Here is a 14,309-nt window from a genome sequence, read left to right on the forward strand (position 1 = left end):
TACATTGCGATAGCAGGATGTTCCCTTCCCTAAGTCTGTGCTTTCAAGTAACTGTGATACTGCATTTAAACACCACTGGACACCCTCTCTGGAAAACCTTTTAGAGCATCACAGAGGAGTGATGTTTTTTTTTTTTTTTTTTTTTTTTTACTTTTTAAAAAAAAAAAAAGTAATGCCTGAAATGTTAAAAGGGACACACAGTGGCAAGAGGGTATTTGCCAAGGAAGGTGGCCGATTTATTTGAATATTTGCACAGCTTTTGCAGCTAATCTCCCTTCATTTCTTACGCGTTTTCAAATCAAAAGAAATAACCCAAGTATTTCAATGGCATACAAATACAGCAAACAGATCTGAATAAGGACATAACTTTGTGCCAGGATGGACCTTATTGCAACCGAGCTGGAACAAAACAGGATGTCCTACCCTTGAACATCAGCAAGAAGTATAGTGATCACAACACACAGCTTTCTATTGAAGATCTTAACATAATGGGCTAAAAGCACAGAGTCCTCTGGACCCCTCACATCGTCAATTATCTCAATCAATACAAAAAACACTTACACACACACTGAAGTTTTGCAACAATCCTAGAAGCATCACAGCATATCCTAATGCCTAAAACAAATAGAAGACACACACAAATATCCACGGCTGGCTACTTCTCTGCACAGCACATCTTGCATTAAAACCACAGTGCGTCTCCATGCTGAGACCCTCCCAGCGTGCCACAAGCACTATCCAAATTCAGACAAATGTTTCAAATAGCATGGAGTTTGCATTTTGGAAAACATCAACCTGGAGGGAAAGGATTTCAGCCAAACATTCAAGCCCTGTTCTTCCTCCCACCCCCCTTATTTGTAGGATACCTTATGCCTTACAAGACAAACTACACAGAAGTTTGCACAGCAGGTATCATGAGAGACTGAGAAGCATTCAAGTGTCCTGCCCTGTCCTATTTGCAATTGCATTTTCATTTGGAAATGTTGAATTGCCCATTTCCAAACAATTCAAGCAACAGCATGCAGCTCTGGTTTCAACACTGTTCCTACCATCTCAGTACAGAAATGACACAGAGGCAACCAGAGATTCACAAGGAGAGGAAATTGTTTTCTTTTATTCCTGTACAGCCATTTGGAGCCAGACATTCATCCCAAAAGTTTAATACAGATAAAGAGGAATGTCAACAGTTCAAATTATTTTCTTAGTAGACATCAGAGCAGAATTGAAAATCAGATTGAAAATACCAAAGCTGGGGTAGTCTGGGGAGGATACTAAAGCTGAACTGAAAATGAGAGACAGCAGAGCTGAAAGGCTGGAGGGGTGGATTTCTTTTAATGTATCACCTTTGCAAGTTATATTAACAGTAGTGACATGTATTTTTAAACCTTTTAAATTGTATGTGCAGCAGCTGATTAGATGTCTAATTAAGCCTTCCCTTCAGGAAAGCAATGCTCTAAAGCTCATCTATAAAAGCAATGAAGTAGAGCCACTGCACTCAGAGGGGCAGAGCATGGAGCTACCACACTGAAGGAGGCATTAACCCCAAGTGGGTTTAATGGGAAAGGGGCTGAGTTTCAGGGTCATCACTTTGGATGAGGCACCCTAACCACGGGTGCTGGCTAAGCACCTATCCCCAGCCTGGGCTCTGGCCCCAGTTCTTCTGGGAAAGAAGGCAAGCACCAATCTGCCTGCTTTGTAGGAGGCCGTAAGGATTACAGACAAAGGAGTGCTAAGATACTGAAATAACATCAGTCAAACCTACCTAAAAAAATCTAGAATCCAGCAAATTGAATATTAGTGTAGAACAGGGTGTGCTGGCTTAAATAGAGAATATCCCACTGGTCAAAGCTACTTCCATTTTGCAATGTTAAGTCTCTCTACATAGCAGCATATAAATATAAGAACTAATTATTTTTAATGACAGTTTGCTCCAAGATGCAATACAACTCCTATTACTCCAATTGCCCATTATTACTGCAATAGTACTCAGCAAGCAAGCCAGGACAAATCATAGACTCATAGAACCAGTAAGGTTGGAAGGGACCTCTGGAAATCACCTAGTCCAACCTCCCTGCTCAGCAGAGTCACCTAGAGCAAGTCACAACAAATGCACTCAGCAAACAAAAAGTCATTTGCCTGTTGGCAACAGCCATTTTTATTGCTCCCCTCACATAGTTGCCTGCTGCTACTACCTCATTCTTCACAGACCTCTTCCACGCAAGGGTGAGAGAAAGCAGTGATATAATCAGCATTGAACTTCCCTTCTTTGAGCTCCTTCCCCACATATCACCATGTTCCTACCCTGGGTGAGTTGGCCAGGTCCAGCTTTCCCAGGCTGTGTTCATGGCATTATTTCCCCTGTGACATACCTGAGCCAAGAGCAGGAGAGAAGAAAGAGTCAGACTCACAGAGACCAACTGCTGGGACACCTCCAACTTATGTAGCAAAAGCTGCTAATGAAAATGAGCTCAACGTGCAACTCCTGTGCTGTTTGCAACGAGCCCCAGGTTCTCTCAATGAGCAGCAGGCAACGAGGGAGCAAGAGACACTCAGTTAGGACGAGGGGGCTTGAATCTTGCTTTTATCACAGGATTAGGTCCTACGGCCATCGTGGGCCAGCTGGTTTTTATAGAGAAAAAAGAGGAAACATAGCACCTGCTAGGAACACACGTAGCATGACAAGCTCATTTATTCCCAGCAGTTGTTTACCACTCCCTACCTTTCCTGCAGCAAATGAGACAAAAGGCAGGATTTGATAGTGAAATGGCTTAGACATTACAGTGGAGTTGGATTTCCTTTCCAGATCCAGCACAAGATCCTTCAGCAATTTCTCTCTCTCCTCTCTGTCTCAGCTATCCTCTGCAGAAAGCAGAGATCCTGATACGCAGTGTGGTATCCCACTAACAGCAGGATTAACGTGAACTCTGAGCTATGTGGGATCTCAGGATGGGAAGGACTACAAACTCTCACTTTGCAGTTTTACTAATTTGCAGCATGGAAGTGTCCAGTCTGCTTGCTTCCCAGTAGAATCAACAGACTGGAACCAGTCCCCTCCACTGCTAAGGCAATGAGCTGATATTGCCAAAGCTGTCAGTGGTCACTTGGTGCTGCTTACTGAAAGAAGGAGCATTTTGAAGGTTAAATTATACACCTGAAGTGGAACTAAAGAACATCTGGAAAGGGTGAGTTATAAGAGAAAAAAATCAAAGTCGGGTTTTATTTGGCCAGCTCTCAGGGTTGATTGTACAGAAGAAAAATGTTCAATTCCAGGTTACTGCCCAGGTGGCCACAAGCAGAGACCTGCTGGAGCAGCTACACCAGAGACAGTGCTCAGGTCGGAGCCCACAGTGAGGGGCACCATCCACCAGAGCCAGAGCATCCAGTCCCCTAAACGGCCTTTTGCTTGTCCTTGCTATTGATTCAGAGGCCCCTTTGAGCTCCCTGATGCATTTCCACCTTGGGAAACCTTCCTCCTTCCTGGCATGCCCTTGGAGCAGTTTCTAAGATTATAGGCTGGCAAGAGGAGAAAGGGGTAACGTTTCCTGTAAGTGCAGAAAAGTAGAATATATATCTGAGTTACTGCAAGCCTCTTCCCCCTGTGAATCACCAGAGAGCCACGGGGGGCTCAGCAGTCACCTTGCAAGAAATTACATGCTTTGGATATTAAGGAGTTGGATTTATAGAGTTGTTTTATTTGCACTAAGTTTTCGTGTGTTTCATAAAGCAGAACATGGTATAATTTATTGCTTGTCTAGCATCTTTTGTACCAAAAAAGATTACAGAAATGTTTCACTGCCAATTACAGTTAACCAGCTGCCATCAACCGGCCTCACGCAAAGGCAGCAGAGCTAATGCTGTACTTGCACAAGCTCAGAAGTTCATGGGGAGATGAAAGATCTCAAAACCCAATTACTTTTCATATCCAAAAGTCCAACCATTTTCCTTCTAAGTAAATCCTTCCCAACAAGAGGGGGCTGAAAGCTGAAGAGCCCAGCAAAGACGGCTTGAGAAGAAATCTGCCAACGGAGCCGGCTCAGGAAAAGTAGGCAACAAAGCCTTCCCAGCAGCAGGCCACGCAGGAGAGAAAGCAGAAAGCTCTCCTCTTCCCTCTGAATCCTCCAAATGGCAAATATGGAGCAGAACAATGAGTACAGTTGATTATAGGATAAGAGCAATAGGCTGGGGCAACATGGCAGGGAGGTTTTTAAACAAGTAGGATCATTTATATTTGACTTAGAAAAGAAAGGATATGACCATCTCCAGCCTGGTGTTGGAGATATTTTTATCGCTTGACTTCTGTGTGAACTCATCAAACTAGTATTTGGATAGTGAAAATACATTGCAAAGAAATGTCAGTATGCTTGTAGTATGTCTGGCAGGGGCTTGCAGCTTCTCCGTTCCAATCATCAGGCAATAAAGTCCTGGGTGACGTGTTCCTATGCTGAAGCATTGAATATCCCTTGGATTTATGCAGGTCACAGGGCTTGTGTGCTGACTTCAAAATCCATGAAGTACAGATGGCGTTGAGATCTTTCTCCCCCAAAGAAAGGGTTATTCATCTTCTTTTAGAAGATGGTCCAAACCACAGACAATAGATAATGTTTTGAAGTCTGAGCCTTAATTAGAGAGATAAAGAAGGGTATCTTCTTTTGTTAAAAGAGGAGGTTGTATTGAGTGTGTGACAATGAAACTGCTTCCAGGACAACCACCAGAGCTGTTCCTGCAAGGAGCTCTGTAGAAGGAAGATAAAGAGCTCACTCTTCACAAACACTGGCTTTTTGCCATCTTTGCACTTTTGTGACTCATCTCCTACTGATTTCAGTAGAAAGCAGAAACCTTTAATGTAAACGATACTTCTCGCTGAGTTTTATCAAGAGAAACAACCAATGCTAAATCCAAAGTTAATCAATTCCTTTAAAATTAACAGTACTGAGGAAAGGCGGAGGTGTGCATATAGAAACTTACAGGACTATTGTCACGTGAATATTATAACCTAGGAAAGAAAACAAGCCTTTTGAGCTGGGCCAGTTTAGCACTGTGGGGTGCTGCTGCTGCTGCTAAAAGCTATAGGAGATGCTTCCTTGCTTAACAGAGTCCCCTGCAGCAGTATGCCGGTCAAAGCACTGTACCTTACTTTGGAGAGATGCTCTTGTCCACCGCAGCCAAAGAATGGTGTAAACAGCACGAGTCAGTCTCCTCATTCCTCAGCGCCCAGGAAACAGCAAGCAAACCCTAAAACAAGGGCAAATAATCCCAGAGAGCAGAGTGATTAGGTGTGCATCAGAGCACCTGTACGTGAACAAAGACGAAGAGGGTGTGCGAGTGCACCCCCCTCTCCCAGGCTTCGGAGACCAGGTTCTGGAAGGCTGATGTCTAAGAGGACAAATAGCGATTTCACCAATTCAACCTGAAAAAGTTTTATCTAAAAACAGTGTAAGGAGGCCTTGGAAATGCAGCCTCGGGGGAACCGGCTTTTTCATGAAATTTTAAAGATGTGCATAAAATACAGGTTCGGTTTGTATGTGAAGATCTGAGTGGGCTCAAACACCAGTACAAAGCACTTACTTGTTATTCTTTTACTGCTAGACGCAGTAGAGAAATGAGAGCAAGAATGAGCACTGACAATCTGGATGCCTGAAATAAGGTTAATCCAAACCAGGCAAAACTCTTCATCCCTCAGCTCTTCCCAGGCGTTTGCGGCTCTGGCCTCCGTCCGGAGGAGGAGTACCTGTCGGCACACATGCTGGGGCGTGCAGGGGTCTTCTCGTGAGGAAAAGGAGACTTTTACTTCACGTTAGGATTTGCAGTATCCAACTAGGGCACCCAACATCAGAGCAATGCAAAGGTCGAGCGCGGCATTTTCTGGCCTATGGTGCACCTAACGGCTGCTGTGACGAGCTGTGCCAGGGCTCGGCGCCCCCAGGGCTGCTCCTGGCGCCGTCCAAACCGGCGCTGCGGGTCGGCTGCGTCTTACGGAGCCGCACGCCCCCTTCGCTGCCGCTCGGCGGTTTCCGCTCGCGGCGGCGGCGGCTGTCGCTGGGCTGGCCTCGAACCCCGAGGAAGGGGCAGAGCTCGGCCGGTGCCCGGGCTGAATCGCGCCGACAGGAACAGCGGAGAGAAGGCATCAGCATCTCAGGCTCAGCATCCTTGCGGCTTCTCTTAGGACCGCTTGATTCTCACTTTTCGGTTTTACTATTATTTGCACTATTCCACCTAATCTTCATTAAATATCTAATTATTTATTGCAAAAAAAAAACAAAAAAAAAAAAAACAAAAAAACAGATCAAGCCCCTCAAACACAAACAGAATATTTCAGCATGCTCCTCCTTTGCCAGTCAGTGCATCACACCCGCAGCCTTGCTTTGATTTCTCTGACTTAAGGATCATACAATTTGCTGCAATGCTGCACAAAATAAATCCCTAACCTCTTAAAACAACAAAAGGAGGACATTTAATGAGTCAAAGACAATATTGTATTACCAAAGCAAAGATTAAAGGAACCGAATTCTTGCTTTAAAATAAATTTTGAAAGGCTTAAAACACAGAGCCCAAGAAATCAAAAAAGCCATATATGAAGGAAATATAATTACTCCAGCCACCGAAACACAAATGCTATTGGTAGAAAATACAGCAGGGCGTTTGGAGAACAGCACTGAATGAAAGCAACAGAAGCAGAATCTGGATGAAAGGAAGAAAGAATGAGGCAGATGAAAGAGAAGATGAGAGCCGGGTGAGCAAACAGGAGGGTCATTTCCTTCATCTAGAATTGCTAACTCCACTGTTCAGAAACAAAGCCAGCGGCTCTTCTTCACACGATTGTCTCCAAGGACTCTGTAGCCCATTTGGTGATATTTTGAAAAAAATATATTTTGAAAAAAATCCTGTGTTCTTTAATGTCACTCAGCAGTTGTCCTGCAGCTGGGGATTTCTGTTCATAGAAAGGTCTGAATTTTTTTCTGCTCTAGTTCTTTCATTACAGCCATAGGATTTATTACCTGGTAATTCCTTGAGCTCTTATAAATTTATTTGATTTGGGAGTTTTGGGTTTTTTTTGTCTTATGAGTCCAGTCTGGCAACAAATTTTCCATACAAAATTTAATCTATTGTATCTCACTTTTGTATAATCAGATCGTTAAAATGCATTGCTAATATGTAAATCTGAACTAACCTCATTACCATAATTATGCTCCATAATTATTGAATAAACAAGCATTTTAGAGTTTCTGAAGTCTGCTGAGAATGCTTTTCCAGTTTGGGAGTGGCTTTAATTATGTGCTCCCTGATCACTGTGATAAACCTCCACGGCAATCCGGCTATGTGGCTGTTTAGAAAGCTGCTCTAGATCCCACCAGCAAGGACCAAGGGTCTGCATATCAAGAGCGTGTCAGACTGCATCTTGCAATCACAGCCCGGCTGCCACGCTCCATGGGAATTAGTATTATCGTTTAATTGCTAGAAAGGGGGTTGCTCACAAGCCTCCACGTACTTTAAGCAATTGTAAGCAATGAGTCAAATTCTGTTTTTCCCTCTGGAAGGAGAACTAGCAAGCAAATCTCTGTGTGCGTGACAGAAGTTTATTGAACGGAAAGTATTTGGAGATAACATACTCACCGTAAGTTTTACACCTGAAATGCACAGGTGCCTGTTGAAAGAGCTTTCAAATGTGCTGCCTGCTGAGTAATTTTATCTCTTTTTTTTTTTCCTTTGACTTTCTTTTTAAGGAGAGATTTCTTTTTCATATCCCCAAATGAGGGATAGGGTGAACATCAAATGCCAGCCCATACAAGTAGCTCCACTGAAGCTAATAAACCTTCACCGATGTGTGGAGGATTCAGCCCGTCACCTGCAGAAAGCATTACGAGCAGGATCCTGCTGGCTTCCTCAGTCTGGCTTCATCTCTAACAAGAAGCACGTCATGCCACCACCGCCGTTGTCAGAGTTTGCAGCCACATCTTGGCTTAGGCGGAAAATGGGAACATGCTGTCTCTGCAGGCCTTGGGAAAAGGCATCCACAACCTGTGGTAGACACCTTTGCACAAACGACTCACAGATGATCAGCGAGGTCTTGACAACATTTGGGTGCACTTGGCCTAGAGCGCTATAGACAGCAACACCCGTGGTACCGAGCTTTTTCTCCTTTTACATGAAATTTTGTGTAGGAGACTTAAAGTTTGCTAAAGTTTAAGAAGGTCAATAATATTGATCCATACAAATTTTCAGAGTGAAAAAAAAAAAGAGCTGTTTGATCTATGTATTAGAAAATCAAGCATAAAAAGGATAGTAGACTACTGCTAGTAGACTACACTAACTAACCGGCTAGCACATACAAAACAAAAAATAAGCAGCTCCACGGTTTTCCAACGAGCCACAGGACATAGAAAAATACACATATTAGTTCAAAAAGAAACTCCAGGAACCAGACTGTTTTAGCAGCTATTGTACAGTCCCAAGGCTCTTTTGATGTCTTCTGAATTTCTCTTAAGAAACAAAGAGAAAGGCAAAAAATACTCCATTTCTTGGAGGGCGGATCTCTTTCTCTAATGCCTTGCAACAGATTCCCTCGACAGCCTGGCCTCTACATATTCAGTCCTTTAGGTCTCTTCCCATAGAAAGTGAACTGGAAGAGAAGCTTAAATTAGGTGCAGGTGGTGGTGAACATTACCATTTTGGTGAACTGGGGCTTGTCAGGCTCCCTTACCTTTAGGTGAGCATCACATTGCCAGCTCCTGGGGCAAAGATTTGATGTGAAATTACATTTCACTGTGCATTTGTGGGACAGACAGACAGTTTTATCTTGGATGGGGAAAGACAGATCGGATCTTTACAGAAACAAAAAAAGGATTCTGCACGCCCCCTGACAGCAGCACCCCTCCTAGGTGAAGGCCAGCACTTCTCTATGGATGGATTTTGTGCCCTTTTACACAACTCTTTCTTGAGAGTCTTGGGAAGAAAAGTGATTAATATAATAATGTGTGTGGGCACATTTTCTGGATTAAACAAAATAATAACGAGGCACATAAAGATCATGTGCTAGATGTAGGGAATAACACAGTAGTTTGGGGCTTTTCTCCCAGTACTATTCATGCTCCACTTCTACCTGTGTCTGCATCTTATGTTTCCATCTATATTGCACTGTTGCTTTAACTGCACGGATTTGCACCCTTATTTCCCAGACGAGACGCAGGCTTGGCCCCTGCCTCCTGCACCCTGCGGATAGCAAAAACTCGGGTCTCCCCTGAGGAGCAGCTACCCCAGACCAGCCCGGACAAGCCGGGCTGTGCTATGCCCTTTCAAAAGCCTGGTGACACAAGAGACCCAAGCGGCGGGGCGCAGCGAGCCTGCGCTCCACGGGCGCTGCCGCGCGCCCGCATGCTCTTCTGCCCGCTCTCGCACCCTTGCCGCAATGCACCGTGTTCACCAGACGCTCTGTGAGCCCAGCAAGCTAAAAACCAGGCAAGCCTGAGAGGCTTTCTGCTACTTCAGCGAGCTGAACGGACTCTATAAAGCATCCGGCAGTGCCCAGGGCCGGCAGAGAGTAGAGAGGAGACCCTGAGACAACCCACTGGGAGGCTTCGCTGAAGCTGGAGCACAGAAATCACTCAGGTTATAAAATAATAATCACCATCATCACCTTTAGAAGATTTGTTTTAGCCTGAGCCATTGCAGTCCCAAAATCAGTTGCCTCAACAAAATAAAGGAAATGATGAACAGCAGCCCGGGGAGAGGAGTGAGCGACCAGCAGATGGAGGGAAGCTCTTATGCCCTTTGCCACCAAAGCAAACACGTGTGGACCCTCAGGAAAAGGACTGGGAACATCTTTTCTCCAGGCTTTCAGTGTGTTATCTGAGCCTCTAGAACAACCTGTTTGAAGGTGCAATTTCACAGCAGACTCAGATTAAGCCTGCAACACCGCTGCGAAGGGCAGTCTCGCTCTCCGGCTGTGTCCCCCACCACATCACAAGATGATTGGGCTGAAGTTTAATCCTCTTTTCTGTTTGTTTGTTTGTCCATGGCTGTGTTTCAGTCAGATGGGCTGAGCCTGAAGGTGCTGCCTATGCAGCCGTAGGGATGCTGGTCCCAGCACCGGGCAGGAGGCAGGAGGCAGTGGCTGACCGCAGGTGACAGAGCAGCACGGGCTTGCACAGCTTAGCCAAAGAAGCCTGCCTGTACTTTCTGGGTGAAGTGTGGCGAACAGTACACGCTGCCCTGTGCCCTGGCTGTGTCATAGGGTATGGTTTGAAGGACTCTTGTCAGCTAAAGAGAGCTAAGAGAGAAAAGGAGGAGTTTTACTGAGCGAAGTTATAGCACTCCCCTGCTTCCCGAGAGTAACACAAATTCAGAGCTAAACAGAGAAAGAGGATGAATGCAAAGATCGTGTTCAGACGTGTTGCCTGCTTTCAGCTGGATCATCTGCCTCTTTGGCTAACCCTGCCCCTGGCACATTAGCAGCAGTGGGTACCACTCAGCAGGCACCACTACAGCTGCAACTCTCAAGAGCAAAGAGGTAAATAAGCATCAGCCAGCTATAGCATCAAGATGACTATGTGTTTTTCAGGATCCTCTCTTTTCCCCCAGTTATTCCTTTGATGAACAGCTACTCTGAGAACAAGAAAAATAAGAAGGTCTCGGTCCTGCAAGCCCAGCATAATAACTCCACACTCTTTATTATGGCACTGCCAGCTCCCAGCTCGCAGGCATCTCCTAACCCATCTCTGCCCTAAGAGCCCCGTTCCCAACCATTCCCCCTAATTTTCTGCAGGACATTGGCTACTTCTGAGCTGCCTGGGTGCTGAGCTGGCCAGAGCCCCGGAACCAGCCACTTAGGAGCTGGCCCAGGAGAAGAGCTTCCACCAGCTGGGCCACCAATTTGTGTCCTTCTGCCCTGTTCAGCCACCAGTCCCCGTGGCACTCTTAGTCTACCCTTCCAGGTGGCCACCCTTGTGGGCCTGACAGTTATCGGTGGCCCTCGCACAAGCCGGTTAATAGCCCTTCATCACCAAGGGCTGGGTCTTCTACCCACACAGGGACAGAACCCGTTTATTTTTCGTGTCTATCCTTCCGTTGATCTTGCTCCGGCCAGCTGTATGATAATTTATCCTCTGTCACTGTTCTTAACTCCCGAGTTCACGCGAAGTATGGTAGCAGTGAGCTACATGAGCAGCTCCCCGAGGACAGAGCCTTAAAGCCTTCCTGAAAACGGAACCCAGCACTTCACTTTTGCAAATACAGAATTTACTTGTTTGCGCTCGGCTTAATTAATTAAATCCACGTGGGAATTACCCGCGCAGTACGGTATGCCACAATATATCTGCTGAGACCTAATTATCGTCAGCCCAGGCAGAGGAGAGAAGCCGGGGAACGGTGCCTGCCCACGAGGCAGGCTGGGGCGAGCGAGCGGCACCCACCGCGAGGCGTCCAGGTCGTCTTCTCCACGGCGGAGGGGTTTAGGTAAGGTGCCTTCTTCTGTGTAAGGAGCCGCAGGTATGTGCAAATGAGCAAAGGAAAAGAAGGAAGGAGGGGACATCCACACTATGTCCCAGCAATCATTATTATTGATTTCTCTGTTGCCTTTAAAGGAGGCATCTATTACAAGAACCAACGCTTAACGAAACTGCAAAGAAACACATATGCTTCCCCATAAACAAACTGGAGACCATCGCCTGTCACCCTCCGTTTGCTACAACCCTAGCTACAGCCACAGTCTGGAAACACCGTTTCTATATCCACATTGCTCTCAAGCTATTAAAAAAAAAAAAAAAAAAAAGACTAGGTGAATTTTGCTAGTTCTGGGCAAATCAGAAATCAGATCAGTTCTCACCAGTAGCACTGGGTGGAAACAATCTGCTCCAAGCTAGAAGCACGGGTGGCATCTGCCACGCTAGGACCCGGTCAGCACCCCAGCGGGGAAACTGGTACTGTGCAGTATGTAAAAGACTATTCCAGTCCTTGTGCTCGCCAGTCACGCTCCTGCTCGTACACTGCTAATTGATAGAGCACTTAAATGGTTCACATGGTCAAATGGCTCTCAGTTTTAAAATTATGGGTCTATTAATCAGCCTGCTTTAGCTGGAAGTTGTTCTATATATTTAAGTAAAAGATATGCAAACCACAGAATTTATTATACAGACCTTATAAGCTTTTTTCTGAAAAAAAAGATATTTTAAGTGATTTTCCTAGTGTTGCAAAAGGGGCTGTAAAGAAAAATATTCTGCAAACTTGCATTTTTGCCCGGTGTTTTTGGATCAATGTCAAACACAGGCAGAAGTTGTTCCTTTCCAGGTAATGTTAGTGCAGTTCGTTACCGGACTCCTAAGCCTCGAAGTCACCTGCCATGACTCAGACTCAGAGAAGAGTACTTAATTTCATCCAATGTCTACAACCCAGTCTCTTTTACAAAGGCTTTTAGCTACATCTCACTCAAGGGGTGAGTTACACACTTTGGATGAAACAAAGTTTTCAGCTTCAATTACTACAGAGTTGAACGATGCAACCGCCCTCAAAAACACCCAAGAGCTTGTTTAGATCAGCTCTGTGTTCCAGACAGAAGACCAAAATGCAAAAGCATTTTATTCGATTTACTCCAGGATCAGCCTCCTGGGGCTTTTCAGGGTAAAGAGGTGATTTCTGTGGCTCTGTTTGTGTATAATAGAAAACTGCTGCACTTTAACACGACTCTAGCTTCTCTACAGTGCAGTATCGCTAAAGCAGAGCAGGTGCTAACGCGGAGTCAGGCTGCAGTGCAAGCCCGCCAAGCTCTACCGTGTACAGCAGTTTAAATACCGAGAGGGAAAACCTCGATGGAATTTCAGAAAACGTAATAGGCTTTCTAAAACCAATCTTTCGGAGCGAGAATATTTTTCTATTAACCAGTACTATACGGTTTAAAAATTCCTCGCCCCTTCCCACAAGGAGAAACAGGGGAAGGGGGGAAGCAGAGACGCCGGCCGGCGTGCCGGCACCGCTCGCGGCACGCGACGAGCCTGAAGCGGGGCTGCCGGCCGGCCCCGGGCGAGCTCCCCGCGCGCCTTCGGGTCGCGACGCGGGCTCCCGGGCAGGAGGACGCACGGGCCGAGGAAAGCTGCGAGCAGATCAATCCTAAAGTGATTTATTTCCAAGCAGCAGATACCAAGCAGGCAGTGTATATTTATCATTTGGACAAGGCCTTAATAAAGATAAATTTGGAGTGTGAGTCCCTCCAAGAACTCAAGCTGCAGACACGTGCCGAAGCGCACTTCGCTGCTTAATTAGACACATGTGCTTCAGCTGGGCTAGCTCTGGGTTTTACCAGGGATGACGTTTGTTCGTTTTCAGTTATGAATACTACAACTAGTTCTCCGATAGTAAAGGCTGTGCAGGCCAAACAGCGGTGGCATCCTTTTAAGGCAGTGTTCCTAACACCAATAATCAATACATGTTGCAAAATCAGAATGTACTCCCAGAGTCAATAATTAACGTATATTTATTACCTGAATAAATACATTTTAAAACCTTGTTAATATGCATAAGCAATATTGAGTCCTGCTGGAGACTCTGAGCGAAGGATAGCCTGGGACAGTCAGAGCATCGCTTTGAGGCTGTTCTTTAGCACCGAGCACCGTAAAACGTGGGGGGACAAAGGGAGAAGGAAGCAGAACGCGGCTTCGTTTTGCTCAGAAAATGCACTAGGCTCGCTTTTATCTGTGTCTATACGGCCACCCATCACAAAATCAACTACTATTTACTGTGAATTAAAATATTTTCTGTGCTCTACGGTACAGCGTCCCAGTTTCTTTCAGACTAACCTAGAACCAACCCCATCTTCCTCACACCGACGATCTTTCTTTGAAGTCAGCGGGAGCCGCGGGAGCACATGGGCTGCAGAAATTAGACCGAGATTCTCAAAGGGGATTTAGATACATGTTCCATCAAAATGAATGAAAGGTAAACCCCCTGTGTGCCCTGAAAATCTCAATTACTGTTCTGAACTTCAATTCAGTGATGAAAGATCCCATTGTTGGTCTGCTCAATAATATCTTAGCTGTTCTTTCATGCAGAGCTGCCACAAGACAGCGTACTCTGTGGCGACGTATATTAGCTCTGTGAAATACAAACAGAACCAACATGGGGCTAAAGTCAAATTCAAGCTATAAATAACTCCAAACCACCAAGAGACCGGTCCACAGCTCCTGCCCCACATGTGTAGTACAAACCACGCTCTCTTTGCTTGCCTACTCTGCCATAAGCCAGGAACAACCTTTCTGAAGTCAAGGGAACCATGTGGAGTTAGCCCAGTTCAAGTGCAAAGAGAAACAGTTCAAAAAGCCTGGAAG

The sequence above is a fragment of the Rhea pennata genome, chromosome 11, assembly GCF_028389875.1.
Source record: "Rhea pennata isolate bPtePen1 chromosome 11, bPtePen1.pri, whole genome shotgun sequence".
Lineage (NCBI taxonomy): Eukaryota > Metazoa > Chordata > Aves > Rheiformes > Rheidae > Rhea > Rhea pennata.